The sequence below is a fragment of the Amblyomma maculatum genome, chromosome 3, assembly GCF_055883805.1.
Source record: "Amblyomma maculatum isolate TAMU_Amacu chromosome 3, ASM5588380v1, whole genome shotgun sequence".
NCBI lineage: Eukaryota > Metazoa > Arthropoda > Arachnida > Ixodida > Ixodidae > Amblyomma > Amblyomma maculatum.
Window position 1 is genome coordinate 210,563,569 of NC_139346.1, and position 19,047 is coordinate 210,582,615.

The window sequence follows — 19,047 nt, forward strand, 5'->3', positions numbered from 1 at the left end:
GTGTCACACGGCAGTCCTTTAGGAAAGGAAGTTTAAGGAGGTTCCTAGCGTAAGGAGTTCCAATCATCTCCCTCGAGCAGGTAAAGGGAGTACTCTGGTTCCCCGTGAGCTTTAGTACAGGTTTAAAAGAAGTACTTAAGCATTAATTTTGCGTTTTTAACTAATTTTGATACTATAGCGCTACGTAGAGCACGGAAAAAAGGAAATGCGCTAATATCCAAGCATACACGCAAGAATTTTGCAAGCACATTGTGGCCAGCAGAAAGGACAAACCCACTATGCCAGTAAAAGTAACAGCGCATTCCTTTCATATGAATGAAGGTACATTTATATTTTAAATTCAATTCAAACTGTTGAAAGGAAAGTAGATAAAAATTAATTTACCCGTTTCTAACTTGATTATTTTATATGCAAACACAAAACGAACAGCGCCTAATGGGACCCTGACGGCGTCTTTGAGGAGCTCATTCTTAGCCGTGTGACACGGCGACAACTCCCTTGGGGCTGAACTCCCTCTGTGGTCCTTTATGGAAAAGAAGTTCGAGGGAGTTGGGACTTGCCCGTGTGACAGAAGTATAATAGGGCTTAAGCGTTGACGACGGTACAAAAGCATTGCTTCTCGCGTGGCAGCACTCACGCTAACACTCCTAAGGCTTTCTTGTAGGCGCTGCTTCCGTCTTCGTCTCGCAGGACTCCGCTCCGTCGTCCGTGTACATACCGCCGACCTGGGACGCTGCCTCGTCGCCCTTCGCTGGCCGGCCGCCCGGCGAAAAAGCCCCGAGCCATGCTTCCGACGCGCTTATCTACCCTCGGTCTCGCGCCGATAACATGCCGCCCCCGCTCCAGGCAGCTCGCTCATGCGTACTCGCGCTGCCCGGGCAGACACCAACACAAACAGAAAAAAGCGCGCGCGGTTTAAAACACTAATGGCGGCTGCGGGGCTCCACAACATGAAGGAATTATTACCCTTATGCGCCGCTACAAAGCCTGCTGTAGCCGAATGGCTTTACTGTGGTGGATGTAAACTTCAATTACTAGGCCATTTGACACTGGTAATTATTTCCTTAAGTCCACAATTCTTGCCTTCAGACAAGCGAGGGGGCCTACGAAGGAATATTTGCCAAGTAGCGAAGTTGGCTGCTCTTCGAAGTCACAGGTGAACTGCGACACGTTTTCTGGACGAAATATTCTTCCGTTGGATGTGCAGAAAGGAGAAAACGAAGGCCGTGTTTGACGGAATACAATACGGTGACTTGCAGTCTCGCCATTCTGGACGACGCCGAAAGACAACGACACCACATAACACAAAGATCTGGACACATGGGCCAGCCACAGGGAGATGTTTACATTTCTAGCCGTCATAGCACCTCTGCATCTAGATCACTTATGACGAAGGGTACATTTGCGAAAAAAAAAAATACTATAGGGGAATATTACGCTGAATGGCTTCGGCGAGGTATGGTCGATTCCTGGCCTGAGCTCTTCAAATGACAAATCAGCTCCATAGCTACAATACAGACCACCTATTTCTCATTTAAAAGAACGAATTTACGTTGTGAGGAGGCGTGTTGCGCGGAGTAAAGTATGCGGGCACAAAGTATAGTCACACACTTTGATTTGGTGCAAGTAGAACTAGCCGCCTTGTTTGGAGATTGCATTCATGACTGCCAACTTCCTTGATTTATCGCAGATAATAAGCTATTGGAGCGTAAAGCGGACGAACATACACAAAGCCAAGACAAAGGACATATAGATCGTCATGCCGACTTCCGTTTTGTCGTTGCTGTTATTGTGTTTCTTTTATGTTTCCATCAAAGCAAAGAAAAAGAGTAATGTCGACATTGCCTCAGCGTTCTACGTAAGCACGCGGCTGGCGGTACCTATGTCACCATGAGCGAAGAGACGAAACCCGGGCTCGAAGAACTCCAGTATCAGCTTCATCAGTGCCATGATTAACCAGTTGGCGGTCGCAAGGTCCTGTCGAATCACTGAATCACTGAGCGCTTGTCGCTAACAGGACGCTCCACTGTCTCCGCTGCCACGGCAGGCTTAAGGGCGCGAACCACGCTATATGGTCTTCGGTCTTCGGGGCTCTCAATCATGCGTCTTCTCGGGACCTGTCCCGCGTTGGCTCGCTTCCAGCGCGGCCGCTGCAGGAGGCGACCTCAAGATGATAAGTCAAGCCGTCACGTAGTAGGGAGAAGAATGCTGCCTCTGCGCTCTTTCTCCTATCATCGCGGTGAGCGAGCGCTCAGACACGTCGCCCGCAGTCACTCGGAAAAAGCACGGGTGGGGTTCGACGGCAAACCATGGTCACTGCGAAGGAATTTGAGGTTAGCTCGCGAGTGTAACGCCATTTCAGATCACATGTTTACGCAGCACAGTACGTAGGTTTTACCATTCATAGTACGAACAGCGATCACATACCGGAGACGGGCGAACTTGCCTGTCGACGTAATTGTCACGAACTTCGGGAATAGGCGACAATATGGAGAAAACTCCCCTCGCTAGATAGGGAGACCGAGGAAAACTTCCAGTTTTTGTAGTACGTAAAAAAAAGATATGGATAGTATTTCAAAATTCTAACTAGCTTTTAGGGCGACAAGTAAGGCATTCATTGCTGAGGAAATTGGATTTCAACTTCTTCCCGTCATTCGATTGAAACTGGCTACGTCAGGACTGGAAAAGATTTCATGATAACCGCTTAAGAGCGCGTGATGGCATATCCCGGTATCGGGGACGCGCAGTCAGAAACTGTCGCGCGATGTACCGCAGTGCGAGCGTGGCGACACCCTTTCCTTCTGTTGAGTGGCGCTGCTGAGCAGTGACGAATGCGAGCTTCACTTTCAATGGGTGTATTGGCAAAGAGGCGAAACACACACAGTATGAACATTCACACATCCGCTAGCGGCTAGCCGACACCTGAAACACCGCAGGCCCCACAAGTCTGAACTGGGCGTCGGGCCTGCGCAGACTCACGCTCAGAGTGCGCGCCTTCCTAAAATCTAAGCGAAGCGTTGATAATTTAAAGAACCAACAGGAAGTTTGAAGATTAGCGCCCATGGCGAGAGGCTACAGCCATTGGTGAATTCTAGTATAGCTGCGGGCTACGTGAAAATGCTTTTTGGAAACTATGTTAGTTAGAAAAAAAAAAGGAATTAATTTCGATTTTGCATCAAACCTATAAGAATCGTTATGTACTCAAGTAATTTGCAGCAAATGCTGGTTAGTAAAGGGTGGGTATTCAGTTGTTGAATTTATAATATATATACCGTTTTTAAATATTGAGATCTTCCAGGTTTTTTTCTGCCCGTAGGGGCAAAATATATCGACAAAGAGTGCTGCAAGATAAGGCAGAAAATATGGCTTGAGATGAACACTGCCTTTCAATACCCTACAGTTAATGCAATTTATATCATTGCTTGTTGAGACGTTAAGGTCAGCATTGAGAAGAGCGATATCATCAGCAAGATTTGAATAGGATCGCCATACATTTGTAGTCATGTTCAGCAGCTACGTGCAAGCTGGAATAGTCTTCGCATGGTAAGATGTGATGACATTCGCTAAGCGAAAGTTGCAGTTGGACTTTCTCGCAGAGCGAGATGTGGTTACTAGAATTGCCGAGGGATATAACTCACAAAATATTTAGGATTAGATTTTAGAAGCGATGAAAGGTCGTCATGGCATCTTTGGAAGTGCGAGTAGCGGATCAATATTGTTAGGACGAGGAAGAAGCGGGCAATGGCGCGGGCAGGAGCTCACGCTCTAGGTCTACCGGCAATCATTAAAGTATTTTCATCTCATCGGTCACCTTCTGTCAATTCTCCAGCTCGCCGCCCCATAATAATATGCTTTGGTTAACCCTAGCTGAACTGCGAAAGCAACGGGGGAAGTTTCTTTTGCCTGCTGCATTATTCCTTCCCCCCCCCCCCCCCCCCCCTCCTCCCGTGCCTGAGTGTCGTAGGGGTGACGAGAATGCAAACGGTTCTGGCAGGCTGATTCTGATATCACCCTGCCGTATGAAAGGAGCGACTCACCCAAATCGACTGGGTGCGCGCGAACTATATTTTCATATACAAGCTTTTTTCCCCCAGACGATGGATAGTTTTATTGAATCATCGACTAGGTTTATTATTAGAGACAGAAACCAGGGGAACGTGCATGCCAACAAGATTAATTATGATAGTCTTGAAAAGAACCCGCCTTCTGTTCAAAGCAGACCTATTGAAAAATTTAACAACAATGTTTCAATGAAAGATACGTTTAATTCAGTATTCATGCTCTTGTAATTTACTATATTGTTATCGCGGATCTCTCTAGACACCATGTTAACGGGACATTAAGCTCTAATTGTGCAGGTTTATGGTCGTCAATACCGTCTAAATATACAATATAAATTTTAATATATAATTTGAGGTACACTACAGAAGACAAGATGCGAAATGTAGAACCGCGAGTTGGTTGATTATTGTTCAAAAAAAAAAAAAACTGAATTTCAAGGTGAAATGGAGTGTAAAAAAGAACGTACAATAAGAGCGATGAGCCATATGCTGAGGCGCGACGGAAGGGTGGCGAATTTGAGCAATATTTCTGCGTAAGCTCGAAGTGACCAAGAACCTAGATGATTTAAGCTGGATGGAAGAAGTGAGAATAGCAAGCGAGGTGGCGATTACGGGTAAGATTTCACCCATCATTTGAGGTCTGTTATGTGACTGTACTAACTTCAACTATCCCTCTCTCACAACTTTTATATCCACTCATCCCCTTCTCCCAGTGCAGGGTAGCAAATCGGTTGTTTTTACTGGTTAACCTCCCTGCCTTTCCTCCTCCTCCTCCTTTGAGGTGGGAGAGCCAGGCGGCACAAGTCATATCGGCCTGACGTTGACACTATTTTGGCAATGCACTGGTCCTGTGCTGGGCCTGAGGTCGCCAACATAGTGCCAGTAATGGGCCAATTGCTGCGCCGCAAAAGATCCAAAGTGTAAAACCACGAGGTGGACGGCAACATACAACTGGCGCTTGCATTGAATTTGTTGCACAAGCAGTCCGCAATGTTGCAAGAGTGGTAACGGTGATGAGTAATATGGGCGCAGAGGTATTATTATTATTTTTTTTTTCATCGGGTAGAAGGAGTTCGCCATTTGTTTAAGCAGAACGACCATGCCTTCACGTACGTGGTGCACGCACTTCGGTCAGTATATAGTTCGCCTACCATTAAACTAGGGCGCTACCATGTTGCGGTTAGTACCACCGTCGGCATCATCCAAGAACGAGCACACTTGGCCACACCTAAGCAGCCGGCATCGGATAGTAGTAAATGATATCGATAACAGCTGAAGGACAGCAACAGATGGTCTAGGCTGCACGTGAGAGCGCTTTCTTTTTTCTTGCTATCCGTGTTAATACAACTGAGTTAGTGGCGCTGTCGTAGATGTATATCTTTTCGATACTTCGTTTACCAGCAGCTGGTTGAAATTTCATATTCTAGTCATGAGCGAATTTCTGAGTGATTTCTCTCTCCTCTGCCTCGTTACCAAAAATAAATATTCACGAATAACATAATTAGAGTCGTTAAACTAGGACAAAGATGCCTGAGTCAATAGCTGGTCTTCGTGACATGCCGCTGCAAATATACACTGTAGAGCCTACTTATAAAGGCTGCAGTTGTAATGCACGCTTGATTATTACGAATGAGGATAGAGACACATTGAGAATATGTATTACGGCTATGCGACACTCCACTCTGCAGTCGAAAAACGCGCGCTTTTCCGTCAAGCCGCACAGAGAAAAGCATCAAAGCGACCGTGATCGTGATTCAAAAAATCCCCCCCCCCCCCCCTCACACACACATACAAGCACACACACACACACAAAAAGAAACAGTGAAAGAACGGCACTTAAATTGCAGTTAACCGCTGGCCAAGCGTGCGCCGACCGGCCACGAGGACAATTTGTGCGTTTGTGCGTACCGACTTGACAAATTTTTGAAGTGGAAGCCGAAGCACAGCCAGCACGGGACGGAGGCAGCGCTGAAAGCGAAACAAGAGCCCACGGCGGTGATCAAATAATGACGGCTACCTAAAAAGTTAAACTTTTTCCAAGATCTATAGGGCTCGAATGGCGACCAACTGTAACCATTTGCTGTGAAGGTGCCAATCGCTCCCGTCCGAAGTAACGGATATCAGCCAGGATTACATGAAGCGTTGGAAAGCTATAGAAAGCGCCTTGATAGAAACTGATTTGAAGAAACAAGCGTTCACAGGGGTGAATCTACAGAACTAAGCGGCAGTTTTGTCTGATAGCATTTTTTTCTTTCTATCTTTATTTATCTTTTTTTTTTTTTGGGGGGGGGGGGGGATTGTTTTGCAACGAACGTCATACACGGTTATTGGAATCGGCGTGGGATTCGTTATAAATGGACTCGACTGTTGCTCTCACCGCTAAACCAGAGGTCTGTTCCAGCCTGATCAGCTGCTGCTTCCCGTTTCTGCGCTACTGCCGTTGTCTTGCCCTAGCCTTCTTCCGCGGTTGCAGACCATCCGTGCTATTCCAAGCCCCGGCTCGTCGCCACCTGAAACACCGAAGGTACCTCCGGACGTCGACTCAACGTAGACTGGCATTCACAGCATATAATACAAACCAGTGCATGCAAAATATAATAAGCCTCTATTCACTCATACGCTCACTATACCACGGACCAAGAATCTTGTTCGATCTTGTTGGTGCCATCGCTTTGATAGGCTAAGCTCTTTTGTGGGATCACAACCACGTGGCCTCACGTAGGTAATTCAAACTTTGTCCGATATAGCGGTTTCAAGTTCTCCAGCCAACAAAGAGAATGATGGAGCATACATGATTGAACATTGAGTGACCATATAACCATGTGTGGTGCTTGCATGTTAAAAACTAAAGCCTTTGAACTGGATTGCAACCGGGGATGTGCGAAGCTGGGTACTCACGTTCAACAGCCGAGCGTTTTAACCAGTGAGCCACCGCAACCATGTTTTCTCTCTCTTTTTTTTTTTTTAAGAAAATACCTTTATTTACCTACATGTGTACAAGGCTGTTACTCATTCATAGCCGAGAGCACAGATGATCAAAGTAATAACAATGTCATGAAATAACCAAGAACTGAGAGTACGTAAATCAAAGTGCGTAAGAATCATTGAGAGGGGGGTGGTAATAAGGGTGCGTGCTCTCATTCGTTATAATCAGGTTTAAGCGTCCGCCATTTGAGGGAGAAAGTCCCAGACGACACAAGGAGCAGAATTAGACTCTCGACCTGCGAGATCAAGCGCACCTTTTCACCGCAGCTAGTAGCGGAGGCCAGGGTTAAAAACTCTGCCATTTGATGCGGCGGCTCTAAGATAGTGCTGACTGTAGAGCTGAAACAGCAGCTTCTCGTGCTTTCGAACTATAATCAATTTAACAGAGATATAACCCTTGGAAGTGTTTTAGCCTTCTTACACTGCTAGAAAGCAGATGACTTAGTTTAGGCACCGTACTCATACATGAATTGCGTAACAATTACGTGAAATAACCACATGTGAATGTGACAAAAATGTCTACAAAAACTGCACAGCGACCAAACTCTTCCAGAACTGGACATGCGTGATTTTAATCCGAAAGAGTGTCAAGCGAGGTGACGCAACTTCCGCGCTGTTATTCACGGGTGATCAACAAGAGACATTCATAAGGTTCATTAGGGAATGCGTAGATATGACTTGAAAATTATTGCAGAACGCCTTAGTATTATCCAGTCTGCCAAGTAATTCATGGAAGGAATTTGCATCTATATCTGCGTACCTAATCGCAAAAATCTTATACCGGTATATAGGCTAAATGAATATGAAGAAAACAAGAACCACGAAAAAAGGCTTGCAGGAGTGAGTCACAGTCACGATATGTGAATACGTGTTGGAAGGCCGATTGATGAGAGCAGAGCCAGACCACAAGGCAGAACTAACGAGGAGAGTTGGAATATGCTATATTTAGCAGTTACTCTCGAGTATACGCAGCAGCTTACCAGCATCCAACAAAGCAGAGCTCACAACAATTGCACCCAGCCATTGTCCTCCTCTGGCGATTAATATTCGTAGTTAAAGAAAAAAATCTTCAAACCAAATAAAAAGAAACATAAAATTAAGCTGCGGCAATTGGGGTCATAATGACAACGTTAAGACACGGACATAAGTAAGCGCCCTTCTTATCCTCGTCCTTTCTGCGCGTTGTCATAACGTTACGTTCTTGGTTATGTCCGACTAAACGGCCTCTCAGTACAGTTTGTTAGAGTTAACAGATAGGACGTAAGTTCAGTGGGCAGCGAAACGTTAACGATATCCTATAGCTGACATCAAAGAGAGAAAATAAAAATTACATACGCGGGGAATGTATAACAAAAGCCTGTTGGATCTCAAGAGTGCGTGAGTGTGTGCGCAGAAGGGGGCGGCGAAGGGTGAAGTCTGCAGATGGGACCAGGCATATTACAAGAGTAGAACGGGCCGTAACCGGAACAGAGTCCAGCAGTGGACTCTGCGCCCTCTGCCCAGCATTGGGGACAGCAGAGGATAAAGAAGGCGATTAGGATCATTACCACGCAGTTAATTTAGCCTTCAACAATTAGCTTGTTCCGGCAGCATGGCTTTGCAGATCTAGAAGCGCCTGATCGGTGAAGCGCCTTATCTCACCAAGTGTGCTGATTTGAACCACTCTTCGGTCTCGCCACGAAAGCGGGACAGTTATATTTGCCTGCTCACAAAACGCAGCTGGCCGCTTGCCCAACCGGAACAAAGTGCACTTTGTACCCCATTCTTTTCAATTTGTCTTTTTTAATCCGCGACTATTCCTATCCGGAATAGCTTAGACGGCGCATTTCTTCAGTTCTGCGAATCCGGTTTAGCGCGGGCGAGAAAAACACCGCCCTAGTTCGTTTTTCTTTCTTTTTCTTGTTTGCAGCCGAAACCAAGCTGTTCCTCAAACTCTGCGGGAGAAGCACATTTACTTCCATTTTCTTTTTTCTACGAAGAAAGCTCAAAAGGTGCAAGACATGTGCACCTTCAAAAAGTGTCCCACGTAATATGTACACGGCTGAAACGGCTGCACTTCTTCGGAGCCCTTGCGATGGTGAAATATCAATTGAGAACGCTTTTACAGTCAGCCACGACCTAGGAAACATATTAAGTACTGAAATAAAGCGATTTCGCATCAAAGATAAAGTATGACGCGTCTGTTCACATCACATCCAATGGTCATCACGTATTACTGACGTTACGAGAATGCCCTGATCTGCTCATCCTTCACAGCTCCTTTTCTTTGTCCGCGTGCTATTGTGCACAATCAACGCAACTGTTACTCTATATAGTAATAACATGGGGAGGCGTTAGGAAAAAGATGCCTCAGTAAACGAACGTATTTAATTTCTGTCACTCGGTCTTGTGCAAGAATGGATTATTAGAATAGTTACTTTCTTAAGGCAAGTTTATTCATCTTTGCCGTCGTTAAAATTAGTCGACATGTTAAATTTTAATTCCGCCACATATTAAAAAGTTCTGTAGAAGCCCTTTATGGACAAGTTTCTTTCAGTTCCTGATATTAAAGGTTATAACAAACTTGTCCAAACTACTTTCCTAACATGCGAGCGTTGCAGTGCACCAACACTCTCCCAAAATGTCGTAATATTCATTTTTGAAAAGTTACAATTTACTAGTATCCAGAGTTAGTATGACATTTATGACAATTTGAAACCATGGTTGAAGGAAGCCAACATTCAACAAAACCAAGGAAAGCATAAAATAATATTAATATTGGGCCTTCAATTTATGGGTTTGATCAATGAAAAGCTACTAGCGTAGTCAACTTACCGCTGAAAGATAATTTATTAGAAAACAGAAGAACATGAAATACATGCCACCGGGGGGGGGGGGGGGGGGGGGGGGGGGGGGGGTTTGGACTTATCTCGAACCCGACATCACGTGTTCGTGTCCCACCGGGCCTGTGATTTTTTTTTTATCTTCGAGCCAATTATATTTCAGTTATAAATTGATTACAGTATTATCGTATCATTGTTCTACACCAAATAAAAATAATAAGAACAGACCACTGTACTCTACTCGATATCGGTGACTGTCGGCTTGCTTCATATGTGTCATAACGAACTCCCAGCTTCTGCATCCTTGTCTGCACGGAAGTATTGAATAACTTTGAGATAGTTCAAGAAAGCAGCTATAGAATCGAAGGCCCCGTACGGCGCTTTAAATAATTGCCATGAATTTTATACAAATATATTTGGCGCCAACTTTTTCACTCTACTGAACATTGTAGAATATCGCTTCCAAGCCAAGTGGTATTTTACTGATGCGCATTAAGTATGGTAATTAATGCAGACCGTTTTTTTTTTTTCAGCCGTTTATAAACCTGTATTTCAAATACTACAAGAGATAGGTCAGTGCGCTCTGTGTAGCTAAGTTTTACAACAAGGCAGTCGCCGCGTACTTGATCGAGCTTTATGATTAGTCGATTATTAACTACAATTAATTAAACAAATGCTTAATTTTTGGTCTTAATGGAAATGTTATATTGAGGGTTACCAACATCAAGGTTAGGCCCGCTTTTAAGTTTCTTAGCTGTCATGTCAGTGTGTATCTAATGTCAAAAATGCACATTTGAAATGTTGTTATGCATTCACGCATCGTTTTGTTATACAATGACATTGTTAAGCGTGATATCTTCGCCAGAGGAGTGTTAACGTCTCCAACGTTACCAAACATAACAAATATGTCCATATCTGGGGCTCAAGAATTGCGACAGGCGCCATTTAATAAATGTGCATTGACGGAAAGCCAACTCAACGAGCTTTATTATGCCTTGTTTCGCCATTTGATATTTCGCGCTACACTCATCAAGAAGATGTTAGAATTTGGCTCACTTTTGCTATTAACAGCTTTAAATTTCACAGTGCAATATTGACCCTGAAAATAAAAGTAGGAGTTGATTAGTTAATTACAGTTAATTACTATTTGTATCATTAAGCTCTATCACGTACGTAATGTCTGCTGTCTAAAACTAATCTGCACAAACGTATCTCTTACAGCTTTTAAAATACAAGCATGTAAATGGGTAAATGAATCGCCGTATAGGCTGTGTGCACGGCTGATCCACCGACAGCGCTGTGTTCAGCGACACTGGACACAACTTCTGAGTCTCGAGTGGCATGGCGCCCTATAGGATTACAAGTGCAGAAAAGTCTTAAACCATTATTATCTCACAGTGTACCTACGATGTCGCCCATTTGTGAAAGTATGAAGCCTCATTACAAAGGAGATTTATTTTAAAACTTCGTGATACGTGCGCGTGGGAGTCACCCAGTGGCCGATGGGAACGCGACCTATCGAGATGCAAATCATATGTGAAACTTTTTCCTTTCATCGTTTATTCATACAGGCAAATTGAATTGGATTGAATTCAATGGTATCCGGCCGGGAAGGGTCTGACAGGTTTCTCTTGGCACGTGGTTAAGGATAAAGGGTATCAGGGTCAAGTCAAATTAAGTCAAGACATCTTTATCCGAACATCGCAGAGATGATAGGGGTTCAGGCAAAAAGCCTAACAAAGGCTCGACGAGGGGTTGAAAACACTTGGAAACACTTGATATTATACTCAAACATGTAACAATAAGTCCGCTTTTCACAGTTGTCTAAGTTAGCAAGAAATGCACTTTGATGAAAATTACACAAAAAAAGTGTAACAAGAATGTCCCATCAACTATCGAGTGGATTGAGCAGTTTATTTTTGCTCGCTTGTCATGCCATTTGAGTACTGCTTTTCATGTAGAACATTCTAGGCTAGTTTCAACGACCTTACTACTGGGCCAGTGTAGCGCACGTGATAGTATGCTGGACTTCAATAGAAGTCTGTGCTATTCGGACAAATGTGTCCTCCTCCTTAACATACACCTATCATATGCATACCATCAAGCAGGTGATAGAAAAATGCTCGGAATATGGCCAGCCCTTATACTTAGCATTCATTGATTACGAAAAAGCATTTCACTCAGTAGAAACCTCGGAAGTCATACAGGCATTGCGAAATCAAGGTGTAGACGAGCGGTATGTGAAAGTACTGGAAGATATCTATAGGGGCTACACAACAGCCATAGTTCTGCATAAAGAAAGTAACGAAATTCCTCTAAAGAAAGGTGTTAGGCAAGGAGACACGATCTCCCCAGTACTATTCACAGCTTGCTTAGAAGAAGTATTCAGAGACTTGGAATGGGAGCAGTTTGGGATAAGGGTAAATGGAGAATATCCCAGTAGTCTTCAATTCGCTGATGGCATTGCCTTGCTAAGTAACTCAGAGGATGAACTGCAAAGAATGATTTATGACCTATACAGGAAACGTAGAAAGGTAGGCTTGCAAATCAATATGCAGAAGACTAGGGAAGGGCAGTTAAAGTTAGGTAGTGAAGCGCTGGAAGTAGCAGGCGAATATGTCTACTTAGAACAGGTAGTAACCGCAGATCCGAACCATGAAAGGAAAATAACCAGGAGAATAAGATTGGGATGGAGCGCATTTGGTAAGCACTCCCAGATAATGACGAGCAGCTTACCGGTATCGCTCAAGAGAAAAGTATACAACAGTTGCATCTTACCTGTACTCATCTATGTGGCTGGAACGTAGATGCTAACGAAAAGGATTCTACTTAAGTTGAGGACAACACGGAGGGCTATGGAACGAAAAATGGTAGAGGTAACGTTAAGAGATAGGAAGCGTGCAGAGTGAGTCAGAGAAATAACTCAAGTTACTGACATTCTAGTGGAAATAAGGAAGAAGAATGGGGCATGGGCAGGACTTGTAATGCGGAGAGAATGACCGATGGTCACTTAGGGTAACAAATTGGATTCCAAGGGAAGGAAAGCATAGCAAGGGGAGGCAGAAAGTTAGGTGGGCGGATGAGGTTAAGAAGTTCACAGGGGTCAAGTGGATGCAGCTAGCACAGGGCCGGATTAATTGGAGAAATATGAGAGAGGCCTTCGCTCCGCAATGGATATAGTCCGGCTGGTGATGATAATGATGATTATAACATTTTAAAAAGGCAGCTTCGAAATTACTTTGGATATCACCAAAGTCTTCCCCAAAGCACACGTCATCTTTGAACGAATGGCTGTCTACATGTGTAAACGGTGAAACGAGGAAAGTCGTATGTTTTCTTTTTGTGGATCATGCTCCGGACAGGTGCCCACACCAAGGAGTGACTCCCACGCGCACGTTTCGCATTGTTTAAAAAATACATTGCCATCAAAATGAAGTTTCATAGTTTCTAAATCTGTTCTAGGGTGTTTCCTGCTTTTTTCATGACAGATCTGCATCACTGGTGCACTGTGAAATCATAAAAACGCTTTGAAACCCTTTGTTTCATTTCTATGGGCACCATCCCGCTCTGGGTGCAAATTGTCAACTGGTGGCGCGGACATCGCTCCAGAGTTAAATGTGCACGTTGCTTATATGTCTGTTTTACGCTAACTCGTGTAACATAGGCAATGACTTGTCGCTTATTTCACACGATTTATGTACACTGCATTTCCTTTTTCTCCTGAAGCTTCGTACTATCTGCATTGTGCCTAACATCAGCCTTCAGGCTATGTGTCCAACCTCTTCCTGTCGATCAATCCAAATATAATCGAGTAGAAAAACTACCTAGCTATTACGGTTACCTTTAGGAACCTAACAATAATATTACCGCAAGCACTTCATTCCAACCCAGACGGACCCCCATTTAATAAAATGGGCACTGTGAAGGGCCTTTATCGAAAGAAATAGGATGTGACACGCAAGTTGATTGCTTTAGCTTCAAATAAACTGTTAAGTGGGCCGTTATATCAAACTTTACGCCCTCCTCACCCCTCCCCACTATCCCCCTACCAATATTCAAAGAAAGAGAAAGAAAGAAAAAGCGAGAACAGAGTTCGCAAATTCCTGACGGCTTCAATCGTAGTTGTGTACAATTTAACCACTTTGCTCACTTCAAATTGCCACGCCTACACAAGCAGCCAGTCATTCCCTCTCGAAGACAGGATTTGAAAAACAGCACTGTGTACGACCAATCCCGTTTCATACATAGCTTCTTATGCCATTCTGCTGCTTCCGAAGCCGTGGGCTACAGGGAGATTCGCCGTGTTGGCATGCACAATGGCTTCTAGCTGCTGCTTCGTGCATGACCAAACCAGGCTTCTAAAGGGGAATTTTGAGCCCTGCAGACCGTCCACCGTTTCTGATGGACCGAACAGTTGCGCTCAGCTGAAATGAATAATCAGGAAGGCTTAGCGCGGTTCATAAGAAAAGGCTAATAGCTCTCGCGTTCTAGAAGCCGAAGATGCCACCTAGAAACACAAGGCCCTACGAGGCCTCTTTATCATCGAGCTTCAAGACAGTGAATGTCTTAATTCGCGATGCTGCTGAGTTTCAGCGACTCCCCGATTGTGCCAGGCGCTAAGCGGACAAGCATGGTCAGGCATGATGGTTGATGATGATAATGATAACGACGACGACTACGACAACGACTAGGATTAGGCTTACCCCACTAGTTCGATGCCAGCGACAAGCGTCTTTCTTGCGATAATGGGAAACGAGACTCATCCTTCGAGCTTTGGCCAGCTTGTACTTCTGTGTCAGTTCTCGCTCGCGCCAGATCGGTACTGTATGTTCGCTTTAAGACAAGTGCGAACGCAAACTCGCAGCCCATCCTGAGCCAGTACTGCCGTGTTGTCATCGAATTGTGATGGCTGTATACATTTCCGGTGCTGAAGCATCTGCGAGCCGGAAACGCAAGCATTGCATCTTCTTTCGAGCTCAACGTATAGTTATTTCTCGGACTTAGAGATGGTGGTTTCCTGCATGATTGTGCGCCACGGAGAACAGACAGGCACAACTTTAACAGCGAAAAGGTAGCGGATCGTACCATGTTTTATGTGAAGACTCCTCTTTTTTGTTTCTCCAACTGCGGCTGTTGTAATTTAGGGTAGAAGGCACTTAACGCTTATTAGTGTGCCGGCGCCTGAGTAAACCATCAATTTTAATTCTGTATTCATGTCTAGCGCGCTGTGTAGTTACGGCGACCTCCATAATGTGACAGGCACCCCGGAGAGGACTGGTGCAGCGGAAAAGCACTGAAATATTTGCTGTACTAGAGACATTTTCATGGCACAGAGGGTAATGGGTTACAACAGTACAGGGACAAAAGCTACACTTTCGCCATTTCGTTAAGGCGGCGCCTTGTTCACGATTCTTGCAAGAATTTCACCTCACATTTGTAACGCATGAATCACTTGGATATAAAATCGCGTCTCAGTAGGGGCAAAGACCTGTGCTACAGCTGCTTCTGAGTCTTCTTAGAACTGGCGGCAGGCAGGAATCTTCACCGACAGGCATTACAGAAAAAAACATTCTGCGCTAAATGGGCATTGTACTGCGTACAACACAGCCTGCGCTTCTTTATTTTTTTCAAGGAGAGTCATCGCTAAAATTAGTACATATAGTGCAAAAACCTAGCCGCAGTTATATACTCTCAAATGAAAGGAAATTTATCGACGTTCCCAGAGAATTACGTTCATAATTTCTTTTTTTTTTCTATTACATGTATTAGAGAGTGGTATCGCTTAACTGAAATGTAAGTGTGCTGAGTGAATGAAGATGCCTTCTTTTGTATACTGTAACCCCACTGCTATAACGCCTTTAAGCGCTGCGGGGTAATCTCTGAATAAAGAATAAAAAATAATTAATTCCTTCATAACTTGCAGTACAGTGCTTATAAGGAAGGAAAGATACGCAAAAATTACGGAACACAAATATTGACCTCTCAGGTCATATTTCTTTGGCAGATATGATACGGCTAGGAGCATCATCATAGGAAGTGTCTCAGTGCAAGCATCTAAATCAGGACAACGCTCACCTGCTGTCTGAACATGTTTAGTCATGTTTTTTTTTTTAATTTTTGAGGATAAGTAAGCACAAAATATACTAGTTAAATGGAAGCTTGTTTTTATTTTGTTACTGCGCTTATTTATTTTTCTGCATCAATAAGCATCATTTTTAACACCCCTTGCATTTCTCACCACATAAGGTAGTTCTGCGGCCGTATTCTATAAGGTTCCGTTTTCCATGTGAAATCGTTTCGGCTTTCTGGCATGCCCTCAAGAGTTTGCGCATGGAAACCGACCGCCCCATCGGCTCATTAGCGACCGCACTTGCATTGGCTGCACGACGCAGCAAGTGGTGAGCCGGTGCAAGTGGCGATGGCTTCCGCCGACGGCGGGACGCGCTCCTGTAGTTACTGGCCGCTCGTTGCCTTACGCTTCCTTCATGCTGACGTCGGACAAAATCAAATGGGAAGTGGCAAACAGAAGGTTATGAAATACACTCCCTGTTCATTATATTGTGCAGACGACATTATGTAAGTTTCATTACGACGACTATTGTTGAACTGTTTTCGTTGTATAAGAGTAACATGTCATTAATGAAGCGGGGTGATGTGTATGGGGAGAGGGGAAAGGAGCCCCACACGGCGGCAGGCATTCTTTGGTTTCATATTTGTCCAGTGGGCAAGCTTTGCTGTCTCAATAAAATGCGCTGACTTTTCCAGGAAAATTATCATTGTACGCTGAAAAGACTATAGTATGGCAAATATCTATGAACGAGTGAGCGTTCCGTCATTGTACCAGAGTAGTTTAGAATTCTGAGCTTAAGTGCAGTAAACTGTCGCATACAGCGGCAATGAAGAACACAACAGCTGCACAAAGTTTATGTCTACGACCATCAGGGACAAATAATGCCAAATACAAAAGATCCTCACGTATACATGTAGTGAACACGAAGAAGGATTGCACGGAATGTAACATGATGCAAACTCCTTGTCTCCCATTGATGTAATGGAGAATATCTGCACTTACCAGAAGTGGGAGAACTTCTGAATTCCACGAAAAAAGATGTTATTCGCTTGTATCAGTTTTAGAGCGGTTCAGTTTACTCTGCCATATATCAAACAGCCCATTGTATGTTTCAAGCATAAAATTCAACGCATAAATCAGAAGGAATATTCTACCGCACAGAGCACCTGAGGCTTTCTTTCAACGACTATTATTTGCAGTCATTTCATCTGTTTTTCTTTTCTCATAATTATTCCTCGGCGAACGTACCGAAAAAACTCATTTTTCCTTCGGTGCTAACTCCCTCTGCAACTGTAGTATGTGTAACGCAAGCTCATACAAGTTCAGGTAGCTCCAACATATACGCGAATATATGAACGTGAGGAGGTCACACATCGTGGATGCTTGTTGAATGTAAACTCTCCTCGAAATAAGAATCGACAGTTTGCATCAAATCAACGCGAGCATATCAGGGCACTATTGGGAGCCACTTACCGCGAAGCCCGCTACTGCAGGACCAGGAATCATCGAAGCTGGGCGACGGCGTCTGGAGATCGCTCGCAATGCCGGAACATCCCACGGCCGACTCAAAATCGCAGCCTTTTCAAGCTGGCATCACAAAAGATCCAGATTTTACTCGGGAGAGGCGTTGCTCTAACCAGTGATCCAGTCTGTCAAGCGCCGTCGGATGCTTCGGCGCTGCCGCGGGCAGCGAACTTCGATTGCGGCAACACTCCCGGAGAGAGAAGAGCCTTCGCCTTGGCACTGCGCAGCCGCCGAGGTTCGTTAGCGAAGAAAGAGCCGCTGCAGCTGCGAGCGCCGGCTGGGTGTCTGCTGGTTGCGGTGGAACGCGCGTGACTGACGAACAACTGCGGTGGCTCGTTTCCTTCGTGGGAACGGGTAGAACCGGCGCGCTCCGATGTCGACGCAGACGCCGGCCCAAGTCACCGATCTAGGCCTGGCGATCCGATCATCGTGAGCCGGGCTTGGTCTTTTCCTGCCGCGCTCTCGTCGTCTGCTGCAGCGTCGTCCTTACCCCTCCCGTTTCTAGCGCTGTGCGCGAGGCTTGGCGTCGCTGACCTCACGAACGGTTAGATGCAAGGCGCGTCATTCCCAGTTGGGTTTGCAGACGGCGCTGAAATGTGCTGCTAACACCGCTTAGATGCTCCTCCCTCAGAATTTTCCCGCGCGCGCATAGGCGAAGAAGGAAGCCGGACGAAGAACTGGCGGCGGGATTTGCGTTGGCGGTGGCAACGGCACGGTGCGGCGGTGTTGCGCGCTCTTTCCCCGGCATCGTCTGTGCGAGAGAGAGAGCACTCAGCCGCCTCCACTGCGCGTGCGCAGCTTTGGGATGGGAATCCCGCGTGTTTTTCGGAGCTGCGGGCTCCGCAGAGGGGAGCGGGAACCGCGGATCGAGGGATGCAGGGCACGGAGGAGGAGCAGCAGCGTCGCGTGAAAGGCAAAATGCGGAGAGGGACGAGAAATGTCAAGTGCCGAGTGTTCCCCCTTTTTAGCCGCCGGGTGCACAAGCAGTCTTATGATAGCAATATTGTGCAGCCTCAGGGGACTCCTTGCTCAAGGCAGTATGCTTAAATTGCCTACATCCGCCTCATCTTCGAATGACGCGTCGTCTTTATCCAAGCGCCCCTTAATGACGCAATAATGCAGTATGCTGTTTCTACTCTCTCCTGTATACTCTCTCGTATGTTGGTACTGCTATGAGGGCATGAACCAACGTAAAACTGTTCGTTGTTCCTTGGTATCACTCTATTCGAAAACCACGAAAGCCTGACATATATTAGATTAGCCCGAAAATGTTAAGCGAAGCATGCGTCTTTAAATTCAGCTTAAAAATTTGTTCCATGATCGGCAGTTTCAGCGCCAAAGAAGCCAACAAAATTTTCGGACAGTGTATTCCTAAATAATCAGCAGTGTTTCGGTTGGTTCCAGCCTGAGAATGTTTATTTGCTTCCCAAGAAGGCACATGTCTCATTTCGCTGCTTGCCGATTCGGACGCGCTACACAAGGACGCCCGTATACGTCACTCGTTTGTTCCATCTGTCACCAGCCATTTACGCCGTTATACCATCTTCTACTGTTCATCGGTCATGTGCACCCCAATTACTTTTAC

General features: G+C 45.2%; 1 protein-coding gene across 3 annotated transcripts in view; it reads right to left on the reverse strand.

Moving 5' to 3' along the window:
• LOC146197610 (uncharacterized) overlaps positions 1 to 18,311 on the reverse strand; it is a 34,168-nt gene extending 15,857 nt beyond the window's left edge. The window contains exon 1 of one of the 3 annotated variants that reach the window (XM_084599517.1): positions 17,412 to 18,311. The gene's annotated coding sequence lies outside the window, so the exon portion shown is untranslated. Of the gene's footprint in view, positions 1 to 637; positions 890 to 6,438; positions 6,565 to 17,411 lie in introns of those variants that run through there. The other 2 variants (XM_084599519.1, XM_084599518.1) reach the window with 2 other exon arrangements.
• Positions 18,312 to 19,047: the final 736 nt, after the last annotated feature.